At 37.0% G+C, this 13147-nt stretch overlaps 2 long non-coding RNA genes across 2 annotated transcripts in view; both read right to left on the bottom strand.

Moving 5' to 3' along the window:
- LOC145523205 (uncharacterized) overlaps nt 1-13147 on the bottom strand; it is a 184275-nt gene that overhangs the window by 154093 nt on the left and 17035 nt on the right. The window lies entirely within an intron of this gene.
- On the bottom strand, nt 3838-12858 carry LOC145523208 (uncharacterized). Its single transcript, XR_014066423.1, has 2 exons — nt 9855-12858; nt 3838-4372 (listed from the first exon to the last, which is right to left on the bottom strand). It is a non-coding gene; the product is annotated as an uncharacterized LOC145523208 (long non-coding RNA).

Below are 13147 nucleotides of genomic sequence, written 5' to 3'. Positions count from 1 at the left end.
AGAATACTGGAGTGGGTTGCCATTTCCTTCTCCAATGCATGGAAGTGAAAAGTGAAAAGTGAAAGTGAAGCCGCTCAGTCGTGTCTGACTCTTAGCGACCCCATGGACTGTGGCCCACCAGGCTCCTCCATCCATGAGATTTTCCAGGCAAGAGTACTGGAGTGGGGTGCCATTGCCTTCTCCACCATATTTCCTGCTGACTGATAAACCATGTGCTCATGCAGTAGACCCCATGGAGCCTGAACAAAGCTCTGGAAGTCTAGGGAATTGTACTAATTTTCTGTCTTGAAATCTATCCTTATCCAGGCAACAGAAATGGGTATTATAATAGCTTCAAATATTTGATCTACAAGATCACAGGAATCAAATTTAAAATTATAAAAGAGATATATAGATGCCTGCACACTGCACATGAATCAAATTTCACAGATTGAATTGTTAATTTCCTATTAGTATAGGACAAAAAAATAACCCTCAGAAAAACAAAACAGCATATTGCATACAATTAACTCACTTTCAAATAAAAATTACTAGACATGCAAAGAAACTGAGATTTGTAACCCATACATTAGATTTGAAGACATAGCATTCCTTATAACATAGGGAAATAATATCTTGAATTTCTTGGAAGAAAAAAATTAAACAAGTTTTTTTCTGGTTTTCTTTTGTTCCCTAAACTATTTCTGATTCCTCCAAGTATTTTTACCTTATTTACTTAGCTTAGTCTTTCTATTCCATGCTCCTGGCTCTACTTTAACATCTGGCATTCCTTGATCATTCATTCATGTTCAAGAATGAGGCCATGAAACACTGATCATGGGCTCTCCAATGGAGATACTGCTCTTTCCATTCTACCCCACCATCTTCTATACCTATATTTATTGGCCCATAAGAGTCGGTCTTGATTTCAGACTCAAAATGAAAATAGGGCTATGGTCTGAATGTTCATGGTCCTCCTCTCAAATTCACATAATGGAATCTTGTTGCCCAAGGTGATGATACTAGTAAGTGGGGCCTTTGGGAGGTGATTAGATAGATCGTGAAGGCAGAGTTCTCATAAACAGGATTAATACCCTTAAAGAAGAGGCCCAAGAAAGCTCCCTTGGCTCTTCCACCATGTGGACACAATAAGTCTGCAGCCCACAATTTAGAAGAGAGCTTTCACCAGAACTACACCAGGCTGACATCTGTGGTATTTTGCTAGAGCAGCCTGAATGGACTAAGACAGTCAGGTAATACTTGAATGATGAAAAGAGCTGGGAAATTTTTCTCTAGATTCTCAGATAACAGAAAAATTGCAGTTTTAAAGACTGTGGACTCTCAAACCTTAAATGAATTATCAGAAATAAACTGTTTTTCCACCCTGCAACGTTTGGGCAGATCCATACTTCCACCATTTTAAGAAGATAAAAGTCTCTTCTCTTTTTGAAAGATACTCAATTTAAGAATCATAGGAATAAATGGATTTTGCTTGCAAAAGATTTTATTTTTAAATGGCCAAGCTAAAACAATAGGTCTTTAGGTAATGAATAATTTACCAGTCTTGAAAAGAACCGCCTTTCCAGTAAATCGACCAATGAACTTTCTGAATGTAGCCCATCAGCACTTCCTGCTGTGTATGCATGTGAGTTTAATACAGTGAAACTTTTAAATGGAGAAAATATCTACGTGAGTGATTTTCTAAATGTGTTTTGCAGAGCAATCCCAGGAGACAATCCTTGAAAGAGAGTTCCCTAAGCAATTTACTTTGTTTTCCTCCTGGGACTCACAGTGCATACAAACACGTTCTAAGAAGTCAGCAGTAAACAAACCTGGATCACCTTTAAACTCCTTTCCAAATGTTCTGCCATAATAATCACTTTCACATTAAAACCCATGAATATGTTTTATAACCCTAACATTGAATAGAAAATATTTGTGGAAATTCGCATCTTAAGTTCATGTTCTGTGGTGGTAAACTAGAAATGTGTGGAAATGTGAATGAAAGTACAGTTATTAATTATAGCACATTTTCATCAAACAAGTTTTCAGAATTTATGCTGTTCAAGTCAATTCATGTTGGAAACTATTATCAAAAGTTTGAGCCAAAGTTTTTGTACTCAGACCCTAAACAACTCAGGCCCTTTACTCCCACCATTGAAAAAATAAAACTATATAAGTAGTATCTGAAAATCCTCAAAACAAAACAATGCCTTGCCAAAATATATAAGCAAAACGACATTTATTTCTTTAGAAGATAAATATTTTGCTATCAAAATATCTAAAATGTTGCTATTTCATAAATCATAGATATCTTTTGTTAAAATGTGTCTGGATAAACATGCATAAAAAACTATAAAAATGAGAAAATGCTAAGTGCTCTAGTGCTATATATGGCATTGGAAGAAATTCTTGTTAGTGCAGATTCTGGCAATTCTAGTCTTAGTACGAGAAGAGAGTCTGTAGAGTTGAAAATAGAACTAAAATCAGAATTTCCATTGATGTTTGCACTTATTTTTAAGTGGCAAAACAATTATTTTCAAAAGTAATCTTAAAATTCTAATATTTAAAAGTAATCAAAGTGGTGCTGGAATGATTAAAGTGCTTCCCAAGCTCCCATGGTCCTAAGATCTCCTGCTTTACCTTAGGTGATGAATGTGAATGTGAAAGTTGCTCAGTTGGGTCCGATTCTTTGGGCCCCCAGAACAGTAGCCCGCCAGGCTCCTCTCTCCATGGGATTCTCCAGGCCAAGAATACTGGAGTGGGTAGCCGTTCCTTTCTCCAGGGGATCTTCCTATCCCAGGGATCAACGCAGTTCTCCCGCATTGCAAGCAGATTCTGAGCCACCAGGGAAGCCCACGCTAGGTAATGGTTCAATAGAATCATCTTGAGAAGTCTTTATAAAATGTAGACCTCTGTACCTCTTTGGAAATGACCTTAGGTATTTGAAGGAAAACACTGATAATGTTTAGTGTAACTTGATCTAATTTCAGGAGTCCCCTTCTGTTCTAACATATCCAGTATTTGGAAACACACTTTCTAAAATAATATGATTCTAAGATATGTCTTTTAGTATTTTCTCCTAACTTGCGTAATTGTGGGTTTCCTTGCCATTCTCCTTGTAATGTCTTCTGGGAGTGTGCTCAGTAGCTTCAGTCATGTCTGACTCTTTGCAACCTTATGGACTGTAGCCCGCCAGGCTCCTCTGTCCATGGAATTCTCTAGACAAGAATAGTAGAGTGGGTTGCCATTTCCTTCTCTAGGGGATCTTCCCAACCCAGGGATTGAACCCACATCTCCTGTGTCTCCTGCATTGGCAGGCGGATTTTTTACTACTGAGCCACCTGGGAAGCCCTATAAAGTACTTAGTATCCCCAGTTGATCTGGGGCATTCTTGAATAGAGAATTAGACCTTCCACTTCTTTAATTCTTTCAGAGCACAAAGTAGAAACATAAGAGCAATATTGATTAGCTGTTAAAGTATTACAGTTACTAGTATTATAAGCGGTTTTATTAAAAGAAAAACAGTAAGGCAGTGGAAACCATAGGACTAGAAAGGTTTAAGATTCAATAAAATTATTTTTTAAATGAAAATATTGCTGTCAATTAATTTGGAACATCAAATTCTATTTCGAGGGCACTAAGAAATTCAACTGGGTAAGGGTGGTTACTGGAAAATTCTTATGAAAAGTATTCAGCCCCCTCTGCTTTATTTTATTTTGTACTCTCATTTCTCCAAATTTTGTTAAACAAAGATTATCTTTTCAGTGCAACAGAAAGGAAATAAACAGAAAGAAAAACTAAGGAGGGACTAGAAATGGATTGTTCTTTCTGGCAACAGCATAACGAGATTAGAGATTTTCTTTTTGTTCTGGTTTTAGTGAGGGCATTTTGATTTTGGACTAAAGGATTTTCATGACACTGACTTCTCAGCGTAAGAAGATGAATCCCTTTCATAAGTGTGTGTGTGTGTTTTCTTGGTTGTTACGCCACAGAAAATACTTTAAAACTATAGATAAAGTCCTGGAAGCAATTCCAGTAAATAATTAGAAAGAGTTTGTGTTTGCCCTTCAGGGAACAAGGATTTCTAGAACACCTAGAGACTCACTAAGTTGAATGAAACCATCTGATATTAAAAAAAAAAAAAAAATTCTTCCTTCCTTTCAGAGTTTTTTATGTCCAAGTTACAATTATCTTCCTGTGGGTAATGATTAGGAGAAGGCAATGGCACCCCACTCCAGTACTCTTGCCTGGAAAATCCCATGGACGGAGGAGCCTGGTGGGCTGCAGTCCATGGGGTCGCGAAGAGTCGGAGATGACTGAGCTACTTCACTTTCACTTTTCACTTTCATGCATTGGAGAAGGCAATGGCACCCCACTCCAGTGTTCTTGCCTGGAGAATCCCAGGGATGGCGGAGCCTGGTGGGCTGCCGTCTATGGGGTCGCACAGAGTCGGACACGACTGAAGCGACTTAGCAGCAGCAGCAGCAGCAGGGCAATGATTAAGCACTCATCTTCTATCCTATTTATTTTGTTTACACTTTTTGCACATCCATTCACTCTTGAACACTCAGTTTTGTTGCTTGCAGCCTTCTTTGACTTTTCTGGGTGACCTTATGCACCTCCATCTCACAGTTACACAGATCTGTGTAAATGCTTTCAACAGAACATTTCTCATCATATTGTAGCCATTTGGCTTTCTCTGAACAACTGAAACAACTGAACAAAGATCACTGAATAACAAACTGTTCATCATAGTTGCTATTTGTCACACACCAAGAAAATGGCACTTTATCTTTGGACACCTTGTCTTCTCTAAGAGGTTGTATATCACATTCCTATTCAATCTATTGTCCATTGATGTTATCGTAAAGAGGAGAATGTAGGCACAGTAGCTCTAGACCAAGGAAAAATCACTCCTACTTTATGTGATTCTCACCTTTGAATTTCTATGGATATTTACTGAGTTTTCCTGATTGCACAATTGTACTGGACATGAATCCTTGATAAGGCTCACCCTTATTTTATTTCGTTTTTCTCTGAAGTGATTTTATAATTACAATGTTTGGATTTAATGATGAGGATATAATATCAATTTTTGATATTGAATTCTACTAATCGTTGGAGTATAAGTTACAAATGTTTCTGTGACGAAACCTAACCCATACCCCAATCTGCCATGACTCAGTGAAAGCCTCACCTAGAAGCAGCTGTTTGTAGAGCACTTTAGGTTACAAACAAACAGAAAAAGGATAAAAAAGAGATTTAAAAAAAAAACCCTAATCACTAACATGTGGTGTTCTTGACAGTTGATGTAAGAAAGTGGGTAAGTAACTCAGCTGCCAGCTGTTAGGTGCTCCAGAAATTTGATAATGTCCATCAACTTTGAGAGGTGTTCCCAGGTGACTTAGTGGTAAAGCACCTGCCTGTCAATGCAGGAGATGCAAGAGATGTGGGTTCAATCTCTGGGTCAGGAAGATCCTCTGGAGGAGGAAATGGCAACCCACTTCAGTAATTTTGCCTGGAAAATCCCATGGACAGAGGAGCCTGGTGGGCTGCAGTCCGTGGGGTTGCAAAGAGTTGGACACGACTGAGCGACCGAGTGTGCACGCACACATCAACGCTGAGAACACTGAAGGGGCCCAAGAAGGTCATTCATACATACGATGCTTTTCTGGGGGACATGATTGAGTGCCATTTTCAAGCAAAGATAGTTGGCAGACTTACTATGAGTCTGGCAAAACCCACAGAATATAATATATACTAAATCAATCATAAGAATGTCTAGAAAAAGAAAGGCAAGATAATAAAAATGTCTAGCTACCCTAGCACCAGTTTAAGAGAGAGAATTTATGTCTCAAAATTATAGTGGATCATATTTTCACCTCATCGTGTAGATTCTAAGAATTTTATAGTTATTCAAAAGGCAAGATTTGAACATGAATGCTGAGTCGAAAAGAAAACAACTTTTAGAAACTCACCACAGTGACACTCCAGTAATAAAGAGCATATCTAGCATTCAGATCTAAGCTTCTAAAGACCAAATTTCAATAGAAGAAAGCAGAGCTCCTTGCAGAAATGGATGATGCTAAGACTAGGGCATGGAAAATATAAGATGAGCTTAGACATTGTTGTTAAAGCCAGAAAGCAAAACACCAAAAAAATGAAACAAACAAACAAAAAAACAAACAAAAAAACCTCCAGCCAAACAAACAAAAATAGGGCTTATCAAACTGACTCAGGAGCCAACTGCAAAATGTTTGCAAAATGTTCCAATGTTCCAAATTGAAACAATTTGAGCAATAAAATAAATAAATAGTAATAGTATTGCATTATACCCCAAAGAATAAAACTAAACTCATGAGTCCATACTGATAAAAATAAACAATTGAACAAATAAATAAATTGTGGAGAAGGAACAAATGATCCTTACAAAAGAATTTCAAATAATAATAGTTAATTCCCTCCTCTTCAGCAAGGACTAGACTTAGTGACTCACTTCTAAAAATAGAGTATTTAAAGCAAAAAAAAGTATTTTTCTAGTGGAGAATCTTAGCAGACACCACCTTAACAGAGCTGCTGCTGCTGCTGCTGCTAAGTTGCTTCAGTTGTGTCCAACTCTGTGCGACCCCATAGATGGCAGCCCACCAGGCTCCCCCGTCCCTGGGATTCTCCAGGCAAGAACACTGGAGTGGGTTGCCATTTCCTTCTCCAATCAAGTTAACATAGTCAGTAACCAATCATAATATCATACACTTTCTAATTCGATGCAATAAGAGGACACCTCAGCTCTGTAATTTTTTTTTCCCCCATAAATCCATAACCCTAGTCTAATTATGAGGGAGCACTAAGCAAGTCAAAATTGGGGATATTCCAGAGAACATTTTACAAATACTCTTTGAAATTGTCAGTCATACAAAACAAGAAAAGACAGAAACTCACAGAGAGGCTAAGCAGATATGCTGACTAACGTAAATGGGTATCTAGGATTCTATTCTGGAACGGAAGAGGGAAATAAGTGGAAAAGTCCAAATTAAGTCTATAATTTAAGTGATAGCATTTGATCAACGTGAAGATCTGAGTTTTGACAACTATGTTACGGTTAAGTAAGATGCTAACATTAGGGAAAGCTGGGGGAAGGCTATATGGGCATTCTCTGTACTACCTTTGGAACTTTCTGTTTATCTAAAATTATTCCAAAACAAAAGGTAAAAAAACAAAACAAGCAAGCACAATACTTAAGATATTATCCTTATACAGGTTACATTTTTGATGCCTATATTAGAACACATACTTTCCCTATAAAGTGGGGAAGTACTTGCTCCATCCAGTATCTTTTATTCCTGCCTCCTCACTTGCTGGAAGACACATATTCTAAGAACAACCTTGATGTTTATGATCTTAAAATGGCTCACAAATGTAACCTTGGTTCTGCAGAGGTGAACCAATAAACACAGCTAATGGTGCTCAACTCTTCCTGTTCATCAAGGACCTAGAGTGCTTTAAAGAATACAGAGGCTGGGGTCCTGTTCTCAGTGGTTCAGATTCCATTGTCCTGGGATGACACCAATGTATTGGTATTATTCTATGATCTTTATAGGGGACTTTAGCATGCAGTCAGTTTTGAGACCCACTGTACGTAATCTATTGAGGCATGTAGGAACTGGTTTTTCCAGAAAGCTAAATAAATGTTATCTTAAAACCCTAAACAAAATCCATTGGTTAATTTCAAGGCAAAAAAAAAAGCCAAATGTGATTGTTCTACGAATAGACTAAGTATTCATATATCACAATTGCAGGGTAGATATGGGAACTACAGTAATATCAGGAATGGATGCCAAACTGTTTTTGTAAATTGATGCTGATATTTCTACTTTGAGTGGAATATAAAGACAAAGGGGAAAGGTGAGTCAATACAGGGTAGAGGAGATGCATGAAAATGAGGAGCTGTCACTTATTTCGCCCAAGACTCCCTTATTAGCTTCATCCAATCAGAGTAATGATCTGCTCTTTATGGTTGCTGCCCATTCAGATTAGTATTCAGAGATCGCATTGTTATTAGTAAGTGACTTTCATAGCATAATGGCTACTGCGCATACTAATTTAGAGTGATGGAAAAGTGGTTATGTGAGAAGTAATTTGCACTTGAGTTTTTACCATTTCCAGCTGACTTCATGATGCCCCTGAATATCAAGGACGAGGGAGGGAGACAGAGGTTGCGAGAGAGAGAGAAAATGTTTTGATTTTTCTTGGCGGGGGGGGGCGGTGTGTGATGTTGAATGGAACAGAAATCTCATATGCAACATTCTCTATTCCTGAACTCATGTAAGTCAGCTTTATTGAATTTTTAAATAGGAACGCAACTTTGCTTTCCTTGTATATTAACATCCAGAATTTATTTATTTGATTAACAGGGATTGGGAATCTTTATGGCTCAAAAAGTACATTTTATTCTACCATTGACTCGATGACTTGATCCTAGAGCTTGATGATCCTGAGGTGTTTCTAAAATGTATTTTGATTTATTGTGTTAAGTGCATGTTATAGCTATCCAGCAAATATCTCTTGATCTCTAGCTGTACGTGAGACCCTATTTTAAGTCTGTGGGTTCAGCAATATGTTGAACAGACAAATTGTTAACAGCAGGTTCTGATAACCAGTAGATGTTTATGCTTATAATTAAATCAAACTGGAACATTCAATTCATACAATGGTTATCAATAATTTTATAGGTACTGTCTAAGTTTTTTACTGAAGGATGACTTGTTTAAATGATATCTTTCTGTATAAAGTTTTTCTCATAGAGGAATATTCATCAATTTACTCACTCATTTATTCATTCATTCCTTCATGAATAACTTGTGTTCATCAACTGTTTCTGTAGCTTCTACCAGAGGAATGAACGTTTTATGACAGCCTGAAGTATGCAACAGCTTTCTTCCTATCCAGTGCTTGTCACAATGCCCTATATATTATGAGATGTTGAATAAAGAGATTGAATGTTTGCTATATACTGGGTTAACAAATATTAAGATAGGCTTCTGATCTGTTTCAGCTGTTAGGGCTTCTTGCTTTGCTAATTGATTTTCATTTGCTTTTAATCCTTATTTGTTTGGGTTTTTTGTTGTTGTCATACCTCCCCCATGGGCACTTGTATTTCCCTCCAATTATATGATTTTCTCTGCAGCAGTAACTCCAAATACCCCTCCAACAACTTTCCAAAATTCTGTGAATAATAGAAACCATAAAGGTTGTTTCAGTAGGAATTTAAAAGAAATTACTTACAGTTTTATATTATGAATATTATGGCATATTTTATTTACTGTTGGCATTGTTATTTTTTTCTGACATTTCATTGAAAAATCATCCTTAATCAGGGTTGAAATTACCATGTCTTACACGTATGTTCAGAAAGGAAATATGAAAAGCTTGTGCTAAAAGAAGTTATCATTTAAATGACTGGCTTTTTCCAGAATTTAAAGATAAGGAACAGTGTCTTTACCTTTCATGGAGAAGTAAAGAGAAGCAGGCATTTAGCCTAATTTCAAATTACTGCATCGTTGTCTTGGTTTTGTTCCTTAAAAAGTGTAGCCATTTAAAATTAATTTTTAATTATAGTTAAAGAGTTTGCTATCAGATTCTAAATAAAATGCTTAAAATTCAGGGTTATTCCATTGTAGCAGAGGGCATCTATTTGCAACATGAGTTGAATTTTCATTCAGAGAACACTGAAATCTGTAGAAAAAGCTTTCCTTTACAGATTATGTAGACTCAGATCCACTTTTATACGATATATTTAGACTATGAAGGAATTAAGTATTTTGTATTATTTCCACATTTCATAGTAAAAATTTGAAGGAAGCATTTAACAGTACTTGCTACTTTTCTATTTGAAGTAAACTTCTTTATATTAAAGACATGGTGTCTTTGAGGAGCAAATCTGCTCAAAAGGTGTGGAGGCTTATTTAGAAGTTTTTATGTTTAATTATGGAATTATCTTTTCAGGAGATTTTGCTTTTGAATTATCAATGAAGACTGAGGGTTTGAGGTTATTTGGGTAAAATTATATGCTGTATGGGCTTCCCAGGTGGCCCAATGGTAAAGAATCCACCTGCCAATGCAAGAGGCTCAAGGGACTTGGTTGGGAAGATCCCCTGGAGCAGGAAATGACAAGCCACTCCAGTATTCTTGCCTGGGAAATCCCATGGACAGAAGAGCCTGGCAGGCTACTGTCCATGGGGTCGCAATGAGTCAGACATGCACTGCTATATGCTATATGCTATATTCTTCACAAAAGTGGTAGAAAAGATTCTGACATGAATTGTGTATTTTTCCAGTTGTCAAACTCGGCAACATCACCAAAAATGGTGGGTTCTAACTAGCTGAAGTGATCAAATTAATTGATGGGACAACAGCCTTGAGAGTCATGAAGTAGTAAAATAGATGATAGTACCTATCTTCTAATACTCAAAAATACTCAAAATGTAGTTGAGTATTTCTGGGCAGTGAGACACATCCAGATGATAGCCCCTAAATGTCCTTGGTATGGCATACTGACCACCCACACTTCTGGCTGGAAAAGAAAGAAATAAGGGAGAAGGGAACTAGGACAATATCTTGACTCAGAAGTTAAGTTCTAGGCCGCCATTTCTGTGGAGTAGTTCATGTGGTAAAGGCTTTGGAGGAAAACTCTACATCCCAGGGAATGGCAGCATTGATTTTTCCCTTATAGCGTCTTTGTAAACACTGTGTTTCTCATCTCTATCTGCATAAGGCTTGCCTCTTCTTCTTGTATGTTTCTGTGATATATGATTCTTTACAAAAAAAATTCTCCATAAGCCAGCTTTTGGGAGTTTCTGTTTCTTGAAAATAAATGGTAATCCTGATGGAAGAAATTTTCATATAATGAAGTTTAGGGAAGTCATTCTGGCTTACACATAATGTAACTTAAACTTTATGCTAACTATAACAGATTGGTTTAGGGCCTATCACACATACATTGTCCACCTGCTTTAACACTGAAGCAAGTAGTACACTGTCTGGGGTCGAGAATGTCCATTTTGAAGGTAGAGGTAACTGCCTCCCTTTCCTAGGATGTTTGTGCTAGCACTCCTTTGATGATAAAGCGCCCTACTCGGGAACCAAGGCCACACTGACTCACTGGGCATGTGCTGATCTGTCTTCTTACTGAAATTTTAAAAGCATGTACCCTTTCTTTGGTAGGACAAAATATAAAATGTGCTGAAAACTATGCCTCTTTGGAACACTTCCTCAGAGCTCTTTGAGAGACTGTCTCCTGGGCTATTGTCCTCAGTTTAGCTAGAATAAAATTCTCTTCTTATTATAGACTGATTATTTCTGACAACAATCTATAACTTTAAAGATGATATTCTACTCTGCAAACTGTCCTTAGTTAACCAAACAGTGTGAACAACTTTTCATGACAAGAAAACCCATCTAGGTTTTAATGGGATAGTATCTGCATTTATGCATGCATCATAATTGATCTTCATTAAAATGCTTTGGATGATTTAAAATTTTAAATAGAAAGATATGTTCTGAAGAAACACAAGAGAAATACTAAATGGAGCAAAGAAAATGCAATCACAGTTCAATCACTTGTGTCCATTACTACTAACATGGTGGTGTATTTCACGCCAGTATTATTGTTTTCAAATTTTCAAATCCCTCAAGTAATATTTTTCTCTGTTTAAAAATTAAAAAATTACCAGGAATGATAGTTTTCTGTGACAAACACTGTCAATTCTGATTTTTTAGTTATTGGAATGAGGTGATTTTTAGTTTATTGTATAATCTTACAAAATGTTTCCCATATATTTACATACATATACATGTACTCTTGAAAATTGTAAAATATTTTATCTTTGTGTCTGTGTTAACTTATACTTGCAAATAGAAGACTTATTTTCTGTGCCTATTATTTTACAATTTGCTTTTTTCTTTTTCTTTTTAAATTGAAGGAAAACTGCTTTACAATGCTTTTTTCACATATATTTATCTAGCTCATTTCTTTAAACTTGCAAAGTATTTCACACTTAGTTACTTTTGCCTTCCTTCTTACTACTTACATTTTAACAATTTTTACCAAAAATTCTTTGTTCAGAGTTAAATATAAAAGCAAGCACACACACAAAAATATAAACTCCTTATATTGACAGGAGACACGTTGATCTGTATTTTACATGAGGCCAAGCAAATAATAGACAAGGATACATATCTCTGATGATGATCAGTAGCCTTGTAAAACAACACACAGCAGAATTCTTCCCTTAGCACAGAATCTAGGCACTCCCTTCTCTCCCAGAATAAGGAGGCTTTATGCTGCCCAAGAGGACTGTACACTTTCTGTGAACCAGTAATACTGTGAGCCTCCTATCCTCTTCCATTGTTAATAGGAAAATATTTTCTTCTTGTCCCTATTCTAACATTACCCATGGGTGTGTGTGGCAGCAAGAAGCAACAGTTAGAACTGAATATGGAACAACAGACTGGTTCCAAATCGGGAAAGGAGTGCCTCAAGGCTGTATATTGTCACCCTGCTTATTTAACTTATATGCAGAGTCCATCATGAAAAGTGCTAGGCTGGATGAAGCACAAGCTGGAATCAAGATTGCCAGGAGAAATATCAATAACTTCAGATATGCAGATGACATCACCCTTATGGCAGAAAGTGAAGAACTAAAGAGCCTCTTGATGAAAGTGAAAGAGGAGAGTGAAAAAGTTGGCTTAATACTCAACATTCAGAAAACTAAGATCATGGCATCTGGTCCCATCACTTCATGGCAAATAGATGGGGAAACAAGGGAAACAGAGACAGACTTCATTTTGGGGGGCTCCAAAATCACTGAAGATGGTGACTGCAGCCATGAAATTAAAAGACATTTGCTCCTTGGAAGAAAAGTTATGACCAACCTAGACAGCATATTAAAAAGCAGAGACATTCCTTTGCCAACAAAGGTCTGTCTAGTCAAAGCTATGGTTTTTTCCCAGTAGTCATGTATGGATGTGAGAGTTGGACTATAAACAAAGCTGAGTGCTGAAGAATTGATGCTTTTGAACTGTGGTGTTGGAGAAGACTCTGGAGAGTCCCTTGGACAGCTAGGAGATCCAACCATTCCATCCTAAAGGAAATCAGTCCTGAATATTC

Source organism: Giraffa tippelskirchi, chromosome 10, assembly GCF_054371585.1.
Source record: "Giraffa tippelskirchi isolate mGirTip1 chromosome 10, T2T-mGirTip1v1.2.pri, whole genome shotgun sequence".
NCBI classification, from domain to species: domain Eukaryota; kingdom Metazoa; phylum Chordata; class Mammalia; order Artiodactyla; family Giraffidae; genus Giraffa; species Giraffa tippelskirchi.
Note: the sequence above shows the minus strand (reverse complement) of the source record. Positions and strands in the feature narration are given on the sequence as shown.